This window comes from Parasteatoda tepidariorum, chromosome 10 (assembly GCF_982258835.1).
Source record: "Parasteatoda tepidariorum strain Cologne lab strain chromosome 10, Ptep-v5.0, whole genome shotgun sequence".
Taxonomy (NCBI): Eukaryota; Metazoa; Arthropoda; class Arachnida; order Araneae; family Theridiidae; genus Parasteatoda; species Parasteatoda tepidariorum.
Window position 1 is genome coordinate 70,689,318 of NC_141764.1, and position 16,542 is coordinate 70,705,859.

General features: G+C 27.3%; 1 protein-coding gene across 34 annotated transcripts in view; it reads left to right on the forward strand.

Moving 5' to 3' along the window:
• LOC107436243 (uncharacterized) overlaps positions 1 to 16,542 on the forward strand; it is a 336,656-nt gene that overhangs the window by 284,862 nt on the left and 35,252 nt on the right. For 2 of the 34 annotated variants that reach the window (XM_087152655.1, XM_087152657.1), the window contains exon 1: positions 5,970 to 6,400. The exons of the other annotated variants lie outside the window; for them this stretch is intronic. The gene's annotated coding sequence lies outside the window, so the exon portion shown is untranslated. Of the gene's footprint in view, positions 1 to 5,969; positions 6,401 to 16,542 lie in introns of those variants that run through there. 34 annotated transcript variants of the gene reach the window in all.

Consider the following 16,542-nt stretch of genomic DNA (forward strand, 5'->3'; position numbering starts at 1 on the left):
AACTCTGACTCAACCATGTCAACATCATTTGTGCTTGTAACTTTGAATCAAACGTATCAACATGTTACTTTATACATCAACACCATCTATCTTTGTCAAACATATCAACAATATCAAGCGTATCGACATCATCTGTCCTAGTGATTCTGAATCAAATATATTTCATAACCAAATTTGAAAATCATTTTTTATGTTAGCAAATTTCTGTGTGGAATATCAATAAAACAAAATCTAAAATAGTTGTTTTAACTGCAAAATTGATTTTTTTTTCAAATTACCACTCCTTCAATTGTTATTCAATAAGTTTTTTAAACACGTGAATAAATTCCGTTTTATTAATACGCATTTCTCTCTTTCACTGTCACTTAAAAGCTTTAAGAACAAAATTCGTTTCGTCTGTCGCTTTGATCTCACTTTCTAGTCCCGGGAGAGAAAATATTACGTTCTTAGCAAATATTTTCTCTCGTAATGCGACCTTGCATTGTCAAAAATGACGAAATAATATTATGCACTTTAAATATTCAAATATAACCTAACCAGGTTCATTGTTCGATCCTTCTAGAATTTTATTTACTTTTTCTTTCATTGTGTTTATCGCTACCCCCGACCCATTGCTTCAAAATAGTTCTCGCCTTTTGTTCGGAGGTGCTGTTATTGCCCGACTCTTAAAAGCGCTAAATATCCGTTTTATATTCGATATATTACCGTTTGTGAATAAAATAAAGCATACGATAGGTTATTTTTTCGTGTTTACGTAAGCACTTTTTTGTACCTGTACTAACTTTGTTAGAGAAATGACGTTTACTCGAAATATTTGATTTTTCTTTTCGTTGAGAAATTGAATTTTTATAACTTTTTTTTCTTTAATAGATACGTTTTCCGTCAGACTAGCGTTGAAAAACACACGAAAGTTGAAAATGTAAAATCGGGGTAAAAGAAATATAACTATATATTTTGAAAATTAGCAGATTATTTTCTAAAAAAACGTGCAATCTTTACATGGTTTTTGTTTTTAGATACAATATCACTCATAATATATAAATATCTCATAACCATACAATGTAATAATCCAATCTTAACCATATCTCTCAATATTTACTATTGTTTGCAAATTTGCTTTATGGTTTACATTCGCAAATGTTTCGGAGTTCTTATGCTTTCAAACTTTCGATCAGCTGTAGATATTAGCAGATATTGTAGATGTCAGATATTGCAGATATTAGATGTTATACTCTTGTATTTTTTGTTCATCTTCATCGTTTTAGTGGGATGACATACGAAACCGACAACATAAAACTGGGGTTCCACTGTATAATACAATTATCTCATATTAACGAATATTATATACCCATACATAGCAGACAAAAACAAAATTACCTAATATTTATGAATACTACCCCAAAACTAATATTCTCTTACATAACTAATATTGTCACAAAAAAATATCATTAGCCTCTCAATCATGTTAATGGAACCTTCCTTTAACGTAAAAAATTACCATACAACAACAATCATGTAATGATAGTTTATCATGTAAATAAATAAAATTAATATACAGTCATACAGTATCTGGAGTTAAAATAAATAACTTTTTTATCTACTAGAGGGCTCCGCCCCCTGCTCGCTGACGCTCGCCAACCCCCGGAGAATTGCTTCGCAAAACCAAGAATGCTTTGATTTCATATATTTCAATATTAAACTGAATATTAACTGTTATCATCGAAAAGAATTAATTTTCTTAAATGCAAAATAAGCAGTGTGTCAATATCAATGTCACTTTTTTTCGTTGACTACAGTTCCTTCTATGTCCTATTTGTTCTCTAAATGAGCCAAAATTGTCAGAAATTAACATCAATGTGCAGATATAATCTTAATATGCACTATAAGTGGCAAACGCAAATGATGAATTGTATACACGGATATTTTGCCTAAATAATTTTGCTTCTTGCTCATCAGAAAGAAGTAAGTTTTTCAAAAATAAAGGATATTCATGCAGCGGAGGTATATGTATGTTATCATTATGGCAGCAAGAATTAACAGAGCGCCCTTTTGCAGAAGCAAATCTCAAAGCTCCACAATAACTGCATTTTGAAAACATTTTGCCAAGACTATGTTTTGCCACTTTGATAGGTAACAATTTCGATAAATCACCAGCAAACTCATGTTGTTTTGATTTTAAAATAGGTGGATTAGGATTTTGGTCCATATCATTGTCAACATTGCGAAAGCGAATTGGTACAGTGTGCATTCCAACCACATTTTCTGTATTTACAGGTCTGGTTTGATGTGGGCAAATGAAAGTCGATGTTGTTGCGACTGTGTAGCAATTACACACATTCTCTTTTAGCTCAACCTTTGTTAGTTTAACTTTTTTTTTGTTAGTTGAATCATCATTAGGTTGTATAAGCAAAAGAGCATTATTTTCTTCTATACTATGAAGTTTACGTTTTTCCCGCTTTCGATTAGCTTTCGCATTGAGTTGCGACATTTTAGTAATGTTAGGTCTTTTCTTTTTAGGCATTACTTGTAAATAAACAAATCGAATTAAGATTTAAAACCAGATTAAACTTACGAATTAACGTTTTAGAAAACAAATAATCAGATTAATCAATATATCAATACGAAATAAGTTGAGATGTTGTAAAACTGAAGAATGAAATTCTAACTGTGATTGGTTGCATCTCTGAAAAAGAAAATTCAGACTTGTAAATCGCTTTTTTAAGCTTGCCGTTTTCAGACATGTGATTGGCTGTTGTGAACGGCGGTTATTCTTCATTATTAACTGCAAAATCGTGCTTTAAAACTAAAATAAATAAAAATTTAAAATTATGTAAAAGATTTGAATGCCCTAAATGTCTTCCCTGAAAGATTCTGAATGAATTGATTCCTTAATCTTAGATTTTCATCACGTAGTTAAAAAGTTTTTCAGGGGACAAAATTAACTGCAAAAACTTTTTTTTAGAATAGAGATAAAATTTCTGCTCTATAATTCCTTCATGAAGCTTTCACTTTAAGTAAATTGAAAAGCATAGGTTTAAAAAACACAATGTTAATAAGCTTTCGTGGCTTATTCCTTCTGATATAATACTGTAATAATTTTTTCCACACATTTTCATTAAAACGTTATTGTAACTAAGAAGTAAAGAACAAAATATTTAAGTAAAAATAGCGAGCAAATTTCTCCATGGTGTAAAAAGGTTGGTAGTTATTTAGTGCTTGTCTTTAATCAGTTTACTATTTTTCCTTCTAAGTGCTTGGCTAAATAATTGACTTATCCAGTGCCTTATCAAATAAGCACCTACCTAAACTGTTTCATAACTTTTTTTCTAAAATAAGCACTTTACAAGTTAAAAGAATTATCTACTCTCTCATCGGTATTTGCGAGATGGGAACTTTTGATTGCTTGTTCTGTTGTTAGTGTTTTGTTTTTTCATAACAGCCATGCTTATTTTGACTTGTATAAAACAAATGCTTGTTTAAAACGTGCTTTGTACTACCTTAGTACTCGCATATTATACTTGCTGTCGTATTTCTGTCTGAGATACTGTTCAAAATATTGGGCAATATTCGGTATGAATTTGTCACTTAAAAAACATATTAAGATTTTTTTTTAACACCGATTGTCTGTGTTAAAGTATAATTGATTTTACAGTCGTTTATCGAAACTTTTAATTACAATGAAAAATTAGAAATTTGATTTAAGTAACTTTTTAGGTAGTTTTATGACACATAAAAGTATCTTACTATTTCAGTCTTGTGTATTTTGTTACATGACTCAAATATCATGAAATAGTCTATGAAAAAATATCCTACCGTATCTAAACGTGCTAAATATTTGGAGTTATGATTTTAATGCAATAATTATGAAATCATGTAATTAAAATATTTTTTATAGTATTTTTTAACGCATATAGGATTTTACTTTCTTCAAAGCTGGATAGTAAGAAAAAATAGTGTTTTTTGCCATTATTTGAAGTTTGGGTCTTGAGATTATATAAAAACTGAGAGGTACAGGGTTTCTAAAAATTGTAGCACTACGTGAAAGAACTAGACGTTTTCATTTGTTGAGTTATTCCCTAACCGTGCTATTCATCTTGGTGATCCAGGATCATTCAACTAAACTCAGAGGGACCTTTTTCAAATCTAAGGTTTATGCTAACAAGCCCATAACTATACCCACCCTTTGAGTGAAGAAAATTTAACGTTTTATCAGGGAAATTAAGCTAATTCATGCAAAATGTTCGTTGAAAATTCTACAATGAAGTGCGTATAGTCGCTGTTTACCAGATATGTTCCTTAAATAACCCTATGTATATTTTGTGAAACAAAAATTACCGCAATTTTTAATTAAAAATTTCTGGTTTTTCCGCTCAATTACTTTTTGTGTGAACAGATTCATTACTTTTGTGTTATATAGATTTTAAGATAAATTCTCCCATGGTAGATATACTCCATGCTTATTAATGTATTTTTAATTCATAAATGCAAGTTTAAACAACCGTACCTTAGTTTACAAATGTTATTTTATAAATATCTGTTTATTAATGTGCGTTTTTTTTTCGTTTAAATATTTTTAAATGTAAGTTTTAGTTTCTAAATATTAGTTAATTATTTATTTTTTAGCTTTTAATGTTACTAATCTAATAAATTGATTAGCTTAAAAGTATTTATTAATGTCCTCATAATTTTAAAGGTATGTTTTTTTCTATACAATATAATTACGTTTTTTAATGCAATTTTTAGTTTATATTATTCATTTGCCTTTTTAGTTTTTAATGTTAACTTTTAAATGTACGTTATAGTTAAAGCCTTTTTTATAGTTTATGAATATTAGTTTTCTAATGAATCGTTTAACTTAATATTAGTTCATCAATATACTAATCATTTTATATGGTAGTTTTTTTTATACTTTCTAGATTATGATACAGATTCTTAATGCAATTCTTTTCTTAAAAAATATTTGTTTATCAATGTACTTTTTACTTTGAGTGTTATCTTTCAAATGTACGTTTTAGTAATAGAAATCTCAGTTTATTGTATTTTTTAATTTGCAATTATTTTTGCACTGTTTAGTTAATAAATATCAGTTCATTTAAAGTGTGTTTCAGTTTATAAACGAATTTTTTTTAAAAACTTTATAAGTCCATAAATGTTAGAGCGTGAATTTTCTTTTTAGTTAACAAACTTTGGTTTACTAATGCATATTTTTGTTGATAAATGTTTGATTAATAATATATTTTTAGTTTATAAATCTTACAACTAGATCTAACATTATTTTGTAATTTTCAAGTCAATTTCTATTTATATAGTATATAAAAAAAATTTTAAAAAAATAAGATTTTAGCATTAATGGGTTAATATTCTTTAAAAATATATATATTTTCTTTAAAAATATTAATTTATTAATTTACCTTTTAGTTTGAGTATTATATTTCAAATGTACGTTTTAGTAATAAAGATCTCAATTTATTGTATTTTTTAATTTACAGTTATTTTTGCACTGTTTAACTAATAAATATTAGTTCATTAAACATATGTTTTCTTTTATAAATTAGTTTTTTTTAAATCTTTTTAGTTCATAAATGTTGGTGTATGAATTCACTTTTTAATTTATAAGCTTTGGTTCACTAAGGCACATTTTTGTTTATAGATGTTTGATTAGTAATATATTTTTAATCTATAAATTTGAATACTAGGTATAACATTATTTTGTAATTTTCAAGTTAATTTTTCATTTTATATAATATATAAAAAATTTTAAAGAAAATTAAGACTTTAAAATTAATGGGTTAATATTTACAAAACTCTTATCATTTTATTTCTTAAGATAACTAAAATCCATCTTCACATCCAGATTTATCTCACTCAAAATCTGTATCAATAATAAACATTTTTTTTTTCTTCCTTTCGTCGACTCATCATCGTTGAAAAATAGCATCTCGCCTGTGGTCTGCTCAGGACTTTGTACTCTAAAAAACACTGATTTCTAACTCAACTATCATGTCTCGATATTTTTTTCCCCTCGCAACTCCATGCGTTGCATATTTTGCTGACACGTGATTACCTTGCGGCATCGGCTATCGAAAAGTTATATTCCGATAATATTTGCGAACCGGATCTTTTTGGAGGATGTCACAGTGTTTCATCTTTGTCTAACAGACTGTGTGGGCAACACCTGCTTTTTTAAAAATGCGTCTGCCTGTTCACATTTTTAAAGAATGACAAGTGAAAAATTAGTTGGAAAAAGAAAACGTGTGGGAAATAAAGTGATGCTGTGTTTATGTGGTTTTGACGAATCGGTGTCACGAAAGTGAGGAATTAATCTTCCGCGTTATTGGATAACAAATCCGCTTTTGCACTATTGGAAAAAGAAAAAATGAATTGGATAATACACTCTAAGGTAAATAGATATACAATTGTTAAAAACGCAAATCATTACTGTTTCATCAACTTATACCCAGTTTATAATCGCTGTATATTATTGCCAAATTTAAAACCAATTATGTAGTTTCTTATCTGTATATAATTACGCTTTCATGTCACCAATTTTATGAACATTATACATTACTTCTAAATTTAAAACGTTTCCTTAGAGTTATGGAGTCATGTGTTTACTCTTTCAAATCACCAATTTTCTAATCACTAGACATTGCTTGCAAATTTAAATTGTTTCATTTAGTTACGTATCATTTGTTTATCTTTACGTTTTCATGTCACCAATTTTATAACTTTTATACATTGCTTCCAAATTTAAAACCTTTTCTTACAGTTACGAGTGATATGTTTGATTTTTCATATCGCCAATTTTATAATCACTATACATTACTTTTAAATTTAAAACCTTATCTAACAGTTACGAGTCATATGTTTACTCTTTGTCGCCGATTTTCTAATCACTATACATTACTCACAAATTTAAAAACCTTTCTTTTTTGTTACGTAGCATTTACTTATCTTAACGATTTCATGACGCCAATTTTATAATTACTATATATTACTTCCAAATTTAAAACCTTTTCTTACAGTTACGAATGATAGATTTGCTTTTTCATATCGCCAGTTTTATAATCACTATACATTACTTCTAAATTTAAAACCTTTTTTAACAGTTACGAGTCATATGTTTACTCTTTGTCACCAATTTTATAATCACTAATTACTTCCAAATTTAAAACTTTATAGTTACGTATAATTTACATAAGGTTACTCTTTCGTTTACTTGTCACCAATTTTATAATCACTATCATAGATAGTTCCCCGGAAAATGTCCGGATTTTTCGCTAACCGCGATCCCGAAGTTTTCGGAAAGCCGAGGTCCAGAAGTTTCAAGAAATCATCGATCACATTTCTGTATACAAATTCTTGTATATTTCATTTAAAAATATTAGAACTAGAATTTATACTTGGCATCTCTTTCATTTGTAAATATTTTTTCTGATAGAATAATAAATGTGATTAGAGATGTAAGTAAACTTATACATAACTATTCATTTAAATTATGCTGCATTTTTATGCATAATTTATTTAGAATTTCATGTTTTGGTAATATCAATGATTTTAACTTATAAAGACATAATTTTTTTGAAATGCGTCATTAATGATTTTACTCAGGATTTTTTAGTTGGGCTCATAATCACCCCTGCACTATACATTACTTGCAAATTTAAAATCTTTCCTGTAGTTGCATATTCTTTGTATATCTTTACGTTTCCATGTCATCAATTTTATAATTAGCATACATTACTTTTTTATTAATCCTATTAAGTATTTTCCATTTGAAACTTCTTTAAACAAGTTGCATTAAAGTTACATCGATTGCGATTTGTGTAGATTAACTCTTATTAATATTAGACATTCTTTTTAAAAAATAAAAATCTGGTAGCATAATTATTTGACTGTTAGCATTTGTTTTTGGTTTTCTTTTTTTCAACGAAAGTGGTAGCTAATAATAGAAAACTCCCACTCATCGCTATTTAACTTATTTATTAAGTTATAACTATTAACACTTGGTGCTATATAAATGAAATAGTATTGATATACAAAGTTCTATTTATATATTATGTTACCCCTAAAGTGCAGAAATTAATTATTCTGCATATTATCTAGTTAATAGGCAGATTAACTATCCGTTCAAAGTGCATGAAATTTGTTTCATTTTTCATTAACTAGCAGGGTGCATTGGGATTTTAAAAAGCTCTTAAAAGTGCTTATTTTCGATTTTTTGAAAGTAAAAGTGCTTTTTTCCCCGAGGAGTTTTTAAAAAGTGCTTAATTTTCCCTTTTTGAAAGTGATACTTTTTTTCTTTACCATGTCAATTTTCGCCCCGTATTATACAAAACCGTGCTTTCCACATTGTTCTATTCAACTTTTTCACAATTTATTCAACCACTGTCTATTTCGGCATACTAACGGGCCATAACATATGAAATCTCCAATCATTTTACAAGTTTAATGAAATACTTGCGTGTCCGTTCACTAAGAAGGGAAACTAGGGAAGTGTGACTCGTCAATTTTGAAATAAACTAGTAGGATGTATGCCTTATGAAGAATAATTTTAGGGGGCAACATTCGTTTCGGCCCATAGAGGGTCCTACGAGAGATAAAAAATAATTAAGTATGTAAAAAAATCGGTATTTCATTACTTCAATGCAGACTATTAGTTATTGTAATTATCTCATACTCCAATTAATTTTGTGCTACTTTCACGTGCTATATAATGCATATTTATTGTCAAAATTGATTTCGAAAATTTTATATATCTGTAGTTTTTCAGAAAAAAAAATAATAAAAAAATTGGCATTTTTTAAAAAAAAAATTTGGCATCAAATTTTTTAAATTTTTTTTTTTCAAAAAATTTTCTAATATTAAAACTAGTAAACAGTAATAAATTTCATTTATATGAGAGTCGAAATATAATACGCATTTTCCGAAACTGATGGAATTTTTTCATATTTAATGTGTATCCAAAAATGTGATTTATAAAAAAACTTTTTTTTTTATATTGTTAGATCTTGCAAAATATCTGAAATAATTTATGTGATTGCATAAAATTAAATTGCATTTATAAAAATATTTTCAAATTTGTTTGGCGGGAAATTTGAACTTAAAAAATGTTTAATATTTGAATTCGATTTTGTTTATAAAAGATCAACTGTACTGTATACACTAAATTTGAAGTGATATGTCACTTTAAGTGGAAAATCCGTTGATATCTATGTCCTGTGAATTGTTCAATATTTTGTCAAGACATTGCTATCTTTATAATATTATTTTTATATCTGATATCCTAGCTAATTTTTGAAATATTTAACTTTAAAAGTTGGCATTAGCTAGGATATCAGGTATAAAGATAATTGTATAAATAGTATTTCAAAAATAGCAATGTTTTGACAAAATATTGAACAATTCACAAGACAATTTTTTTAATAATATTTTAATTTTTTGGCAAAAAATTAAAATTTTTTTGAAACTTTTTTTTCATTTTTTTACCAGTTGTGCAATAAAAAAAATTAAGAAAAAAAATGTGTCTATTAAAGCGACAAATACTTACAAATTTTTTTTATATGCTACGGTTGACCTTCAAGAAAAAAAGAAAATCATTGAAAACTGAAATATTTTTTTAAGTTCAAATTTCCCGCCAAACAAATCTGAAAACATTTTTATAAATGCAATTTAATTTTATGCAATCACATAAATTATTTCAGATTTTTTTGCAAGATCTAACAATATGAAAAAAAATTTTTTTTTTATAAATCACATTTTTGGATACACATTAAATATGAAAAAATTCCATCAGTTTGGGAAAATGCGTATTATATTTCAACTCTCATTCAAATGAAATTTATTACTGTTTTAATATTGGAAAATTTTTTGAAAAAAAAATTTAAAAAATTTGATGCCAATTTTTTTTTTTTTAAAAATGCCAATTTTTTTTAATTTTTTTCTGAAAAACTACAGATATATAAAATTTTCGAAATCAATTTTGACAATAAATATGCATTATATAGTACGTGAAAGTACCATAAAATTAATTGGAGTATGAGATAATTACAATAACTAATAGTCTGCATTGAAGTAATGAAATACCGATTTTTTTACATACTTAATTATTTTTTATCTCTCGTAGGACCCTCTATGGGCCGAAACGAATGTTGCCCCCTAAAATTATTCTTCATAAGGCATACATCCCACTAGTTTATTTCAAAATTGGCGAGTCACACTTCCCTAGTTTCCCTTGTAAGCTGGATTTGAGGAGATTCTTGCACTCGCGTGTGCAACTCTGCTGCATTTTGCAATATATTCTCAATTTCAGGCTTCATTTTCCATCCTCTGAAATCGAACCGTAAAATCTCTCGATCTTCATACGGTGGCTAATGTAATCAAGAAAAAAGTTCTTTGTCAGAAACTAGTTATTTTAACATCATCATGTAGAGTCTTTGAAAATTATTTTGCATTTTGTTAATGTATATAGTGCTCAAAAATATTTTTTGAGTGCTTAAAAAGTGCTTATTTTTTGTTGAAAGATTTGACTACGCACCCTGACTAGGTATTCTGTACATCACCTACTAGGCATGCATTAAAGTAAAAATAAGATCTTTGCTGAAACAGCAATGTTTCTGTGCTCTTAAATTAACTTTTTTTTAAATTTCGATTCCTTTAACGGAGTAATCAGTTAATCAGTAGATTTGTTAAGTAATGTCCTGATGGACTTAAAATTTCAGCGGTAACTTTTAACTTCATCCAACAATCAACTGTTAAGTGGGATTGTAGTGCAATGATATAGCATTTTCTAATTGATTAGAGTAGAAGTGTGACTGCTGTATATAGTATATACAAATGACACACCTGTTTTGTATTGTAATTGTTGTTAAATCAAGGCTGGTATGCTAATGCGAAACCTTGGCCTTCCTATACCTGACCTTCCTTTAGTGTTGATGGTTTAAAGCTAAACAATAAAGAATATTCACATAAAGCTCTACCTGTTTTGCTACACGCAATTAATTTGTCTATATTCAGTAACTAAATATATTTTATTGTGTATTTAAAAAAATTTACGTAAATTAGCTAGATGTACTTTTTGATATAAATTTTTTTTTATATATTTTTAATTTTAAATCATTGTATTTAAAAGTGAGTTATGGTCAATCTATAGCAATGGTTTCCAACTGGCGGCCCGGGGGTCGCATCCGGCCCTCGAAGCTTTTTTTGTGGCCCACGAACTGAAATATATTAGTTGTCATTTTTTTGCGGACAATTTTCGTAGAAACTCTGTGTAGGTTTAAAATACTTTTCTCGTTAATAAAAACCTAATTTCTTCATTTATGTGAAATTTAACATACCAGCGATGCAAAAGAATTTATTTCTCAGGTTTTGCATCCAAGAAATTATTTTTTCAAATACAGAAATAATCGTATATGTTGCTCTTTTTTATTTCATTTTTTTGTATTTTGTAAATATAATTTAGCATGTGTGTATCAGAAATTTTCTCGAAGCAATTTTCCGATTCAACTTTTTGAAACCACTCATTTTGGACGAAAATATTTATACACACATTTGTAAATTTTAAATTTAAAATCTAAATATCTATTCTCTGGTGGTTGCAGCAGACAAACCTCAATTTTCGCATTGAACGTTTTGTGTGCTACTTTGTAAGTTTTAATACCAACCTTTTTAAATGTTTTATATCTTAACAACTAGATATCTGTTGCACATTAATCGTTTAATACATAGGTGCACATTAAAGTTATTGTAGCCCGAATTTTTTAATATGCAATTAAATATTTTTAAGAATCTACTTATTTTAATTTGAAATTCAATACTTTTGTTTTGTACTACTTGGTAAAAATCTTACAGTATTTAATGTTCCTTCAAACATAAAAGAGTCCTACATAAATTTTTGATAAAGTTGCGGCCCACCATTTGATTTGTGTTTTTAATTGTGACCCCCGGCCTCATGTAAGTTGGAAACCCCTGATCTATAGTGTATCTTATTGGCATATAATATATTAAAGCACGCGATAAAGTATTTAAAAGTATAAATAGTATGTTTTGTTTGGGGTACGGGTGACGAAATTTATGTGTTGAAATCAAATGTTTCGTTTTTTGTTTTATAAAAATGTACACAGATAACAAGGTCTTATTTAGTATCTGTTTAAAAAAATATTTGGTAAGTAAACAAATATATATACTCATTTTATGTATTATATTCCTTCTTAAATATATTCTTAGTATCTTGACTGCATCATAAACATACCTTGAACTAGATATCTTAAGAAGAAGAAGAAGAAGAAATATAAACAGAAACAAAATAGTGTTAGTTTAAATAAATTTGTTCTAATTATAAGTTAATAAATACGTTTCTTGATTCACTCTTTCATTTAGTAACTGTTTTCTAGACATATGCGTCATTTAAATACATTAGGATTGGCCTTGATATATATATATTTTTTATTTTACTTTTTACTTTTCTAAAGAAACACAAAATACATAATCTGTCTTAGACTGAATCATAAAAATAGAAAAATCTTGAGCAATATGAAATATTAGACATCTTAATAAACAGAGCTGCAAATATTATTAGCTGTACAAAATTTATAGGATGAAATTATTTTGTTTTGTTTATAAATTTTTGTTGAAATTTTAGTAGATAAGTGTTTCCCAAGCAAATGTTTGTTTGTGATTATTTGGGATTTGTTTGGGAAATGTTTGGGATTTTTTTAAATATATGTATAGTCTCACTTGTTGCTTTCGTTTGAGATTGAATGTTTCTATTTTCAATTGAAGCCAGTGACACTAGTCGCTATCGTTTGTGATTATTTGTTATTAGACATTGTTAGTGTTTGATCGTTTTTATTCGTAAAATATAGCGCAATAGTTGCTTTAAATGCATTATTAATTTGCTTTTTAATCCAATAGCCTCGAGTTTGTTTGTTTTTTTAACATAATTTATGTATCCGTCCTGATTTAAGATATTATCCGACACTCTTTTTAAAGTTTCCTTCTATTAGATTATTTTAATGAAAAATTTAGATGAAGGACTTACTAATTTAGAATTAAATTTAACAAACCGTTCATAAAAAAAATGTAAAGATTCTTTATGCATAAAGTGGCAAATATTAATGAAACCCTAATCAATGATTGCGCAAAATATTTAAAACGATCTTAAAATACTTCAAAACTAATTCAAATCATTCTGTTTTAAGATTATTTACCACGCAGGAAATTTATTTTCATAAAAGACAATTATGCTTAAAAAAATAAACATTTATTCTCAGTTTAACACTTTTTCGGCAGTGTTTTTTAATGGTAATTACGGGCTTTTCGTGGAGTCTGCTAGTTTCTGTGCACAACTGATTTGGTAATCGTTAATAACCGAAAAATCTTTTCCGCTATTTTCATTGCTCTCTCCTAAAAATAGCAACCGCCCGCAGGGAATCTATGTTTGGTCATTAACAAACCAATTTTTATTTTGTTCTTTTTCTTTCTCGAAAAACCTGGCAAACAATCTTTCCTGCCAACCCATGTAAAATGGCTGCTGCAAATGCTTATTTGAATTTGTTTTTGTTGTTTTTGTTTTAAATTGTGCGTGTTTTGTTTATGAGCTTTCAATATTACTGCTGTTACCGTGCATAGTTTAATAGAAATTTTATTAATCTTTTTTTTTCCAACCGTGAAAGTAGTTTATTGAAAATACTTCTTATTTGAGAGTGAAGTAGAAATTAATAATTTCAACTTTCAAATATGTTTAAGGTGTGTGTTTTTATAATAACTACAAAAGCAAATTTTTTTTTAAATTTTTAAAATGCAAATTTTAAAATTAATATTTCAAAAAATTCGCTGTTATTTCGTTAAGGGATCATTGTTTGCAATGTTTTTAAAGATCTATGTTCATAGTTTGGTATGTTTTTTTTTATGTTTGTTCTGTTTTAATTCTCATTTATGTAATAATTATTTATTGCAATCAATTTTGAAACTTGCATATAGTCTGTGAGCTTTTTATTATGTATAGTGCGCAAAATAAAACTAAAAAACGGATCATCCCGAATCTCTTTTGATCTTAATGATCGAATCTTCACGTTCTAGGACTCAAAATTAATGATTCGAGGGGGTGACCTGAAATATACTAATTAATTAGTTCAGACGATATAAGTTACGAAATCAGGCACAAAAAACGTACCTTCCCAGACCACCAGCTCGACCACCAGCTTTTTCCCAGACCACCAGCTTTTGACCACCAGCTCTAGATCTTTTTAAGTTGGCATAGTATTATAGAATTCGTTTATCCAAAGATAATTCCATAAAAATTATAATTTTATGTAAATATTTTTTTATTTATTTAATAAAGGTCTAAAGCATTTAGAATTGTGAAGTATATCATTTTTTAATTCATTTTAAAGAATGTAAATTTACATAAAAAAAATACAAAGTTTGAGCGAAATTAGTGGAATTCAATTCTTAAAGATAAATCATAGATTTAAAATTCAATTTCTCAAGAACTATTCGAGTAATATTTTAAATAAATTTAAAAAGTTTGATATTAATGTTTCTTGAAAGCAGTTGTGGATATACAGTGAGACCTGTTTTTGTGCGGTCCTTTTTTATGCGATTCTGTTTTTGTGCGATTGGTTTTATGCGATTTTATTTTTGTGCGATTTTTTTTGTGCGAATTATTTTTATGCGGTATATGAATCTTAACGGCGTTAGCACCAGTTTAATGTTTCCTATCAATGTGCATATGCATGTTGTGGACGAACTCTGATTACGTGGTCTCCTTGACAACGATGTATCTGAACTTCGCGATGCTCTGTTTATTTACTTTCATTAGTTCATTTATTATCGTCAACTCCATTTTCTCTTCTGTTTAAAATTTATTCTGCCCTAAACAAGTTGAAGTAAATCAGTAAAAAATCGTTTGCTGTGTTAAAATACTTAGTATTTTAAAATTAAACCGTTATTTTTATTTTGTAAATTCTCGTCTGCGTGTATCTCAAATACTATACGCTTCGTATTCAGAGTTTTATACACGATTCATTAGATTAAGGATTCATTTTATAGTGAGATTAAAGGTAAAAAAATTAATTACTTTTGTTTCTATTTATATGTAGTTTTTATGATTTTTATTTTATTTTATCTGATCACTGACTTTATGGTACCAAAAAACAAATCATCGAAATCCTATCTTCAAGCGATTTTCAACCAATTCATTCCAAGAAGATGAGGGACGAGTAGCAGCAAACTATTTAATGTATAATTTGAAAACTTCTACATGTATATGTACAATGGAGAATTAAATATTTTTAAAATTTCTTTAGGTCTAATTTAATTATTTAATTTTATTGAAAGCATTCTCTTATCTATTTCATAAATCATTGATGTATTTTCTGAGTCCGACTTTTTTTATGCGGTCCCTATCAACCGCATAAAAAAAGTTTTTGGTGGTATATGGTACAAACTTGTTTATTACATGTCAGAATTTATAAAATTTTCGAATTTTTTTTTGTGCGATTTCTTTTATGCGGTCCCTATCCACCGCACAAAAAAAGGTTTTACTGTATTTTGTTTTTTCCTTTAGTGCAAATACATTAATTCCTAACCAGATAGGGCATAGGTTTAAATTAATCATAAAATCTTCACATCTTAATGTAACCCCTATTTTATCCCGTCAAACGCAAAAATGCAAAAAAAAAAAAAAAATAAGTTAATTTAAGTCGATATAAGGGTTTAAATTAATTTGAAAAACTGAGAATCACATATGAAACCTTTGAAAGAATCACAATCCCCTGAAGCAATGAAAAATGAATAATCACAACAAAATGGAAAACTGCTTCAATATTACTTCATCTTAGACTTATCTTTTTTACTGTGTGCGCAAAATGTATAGAGATGTGTTGTTAAACTATTTTATAATATGTTTAATTTTTATCGAAACTTAAATGTAAATTTTTGAATAATTTATTAAAAAAAAAAATTTTTCAAACTTTCAAGAAAAAAATATCTTTAACCACTTGCTTACTTTTCATATACGTGGAACACTATTTAAAAAAATAAGATTAAAATAGGATTTTCGAATTTCGTAGCTACTCTCTGAATTTATAAATTCAAATAAATAGTACTGTTTTTATTTTATTCCGTTTTATACTTTGTAGCGTAAGTACTTTGTAGCCTGAAATAAATTTCATAGTTACAATAAATATATTTCCTTTTATGATCGATTTAAACAAATAAGAGTAATTCTAATTTTAATTTAGAAAAAAAATTCATAATCGTGCAATTTAAAAAAAGTTTTTTTTTTTTTTAAATAATGCAAAAAAGTAATTTTTCAGTTTTATTACATGAAATACTATACCACATAATGCTAAATCTATAATATAGAAGTCATGTTTAGAAATTTATCTTATATATAATTTAAAATATGGAAGAAAATAAATACTGCCTGTTTTTTCGTATGTTTTCTTTTAAGTAGGGAAATATTATTATTTAAGAATCCAAGTGGCAATTTATCATTCAAATTGAATCGGGGGGAAAAAAACAATGTTTTTAAAA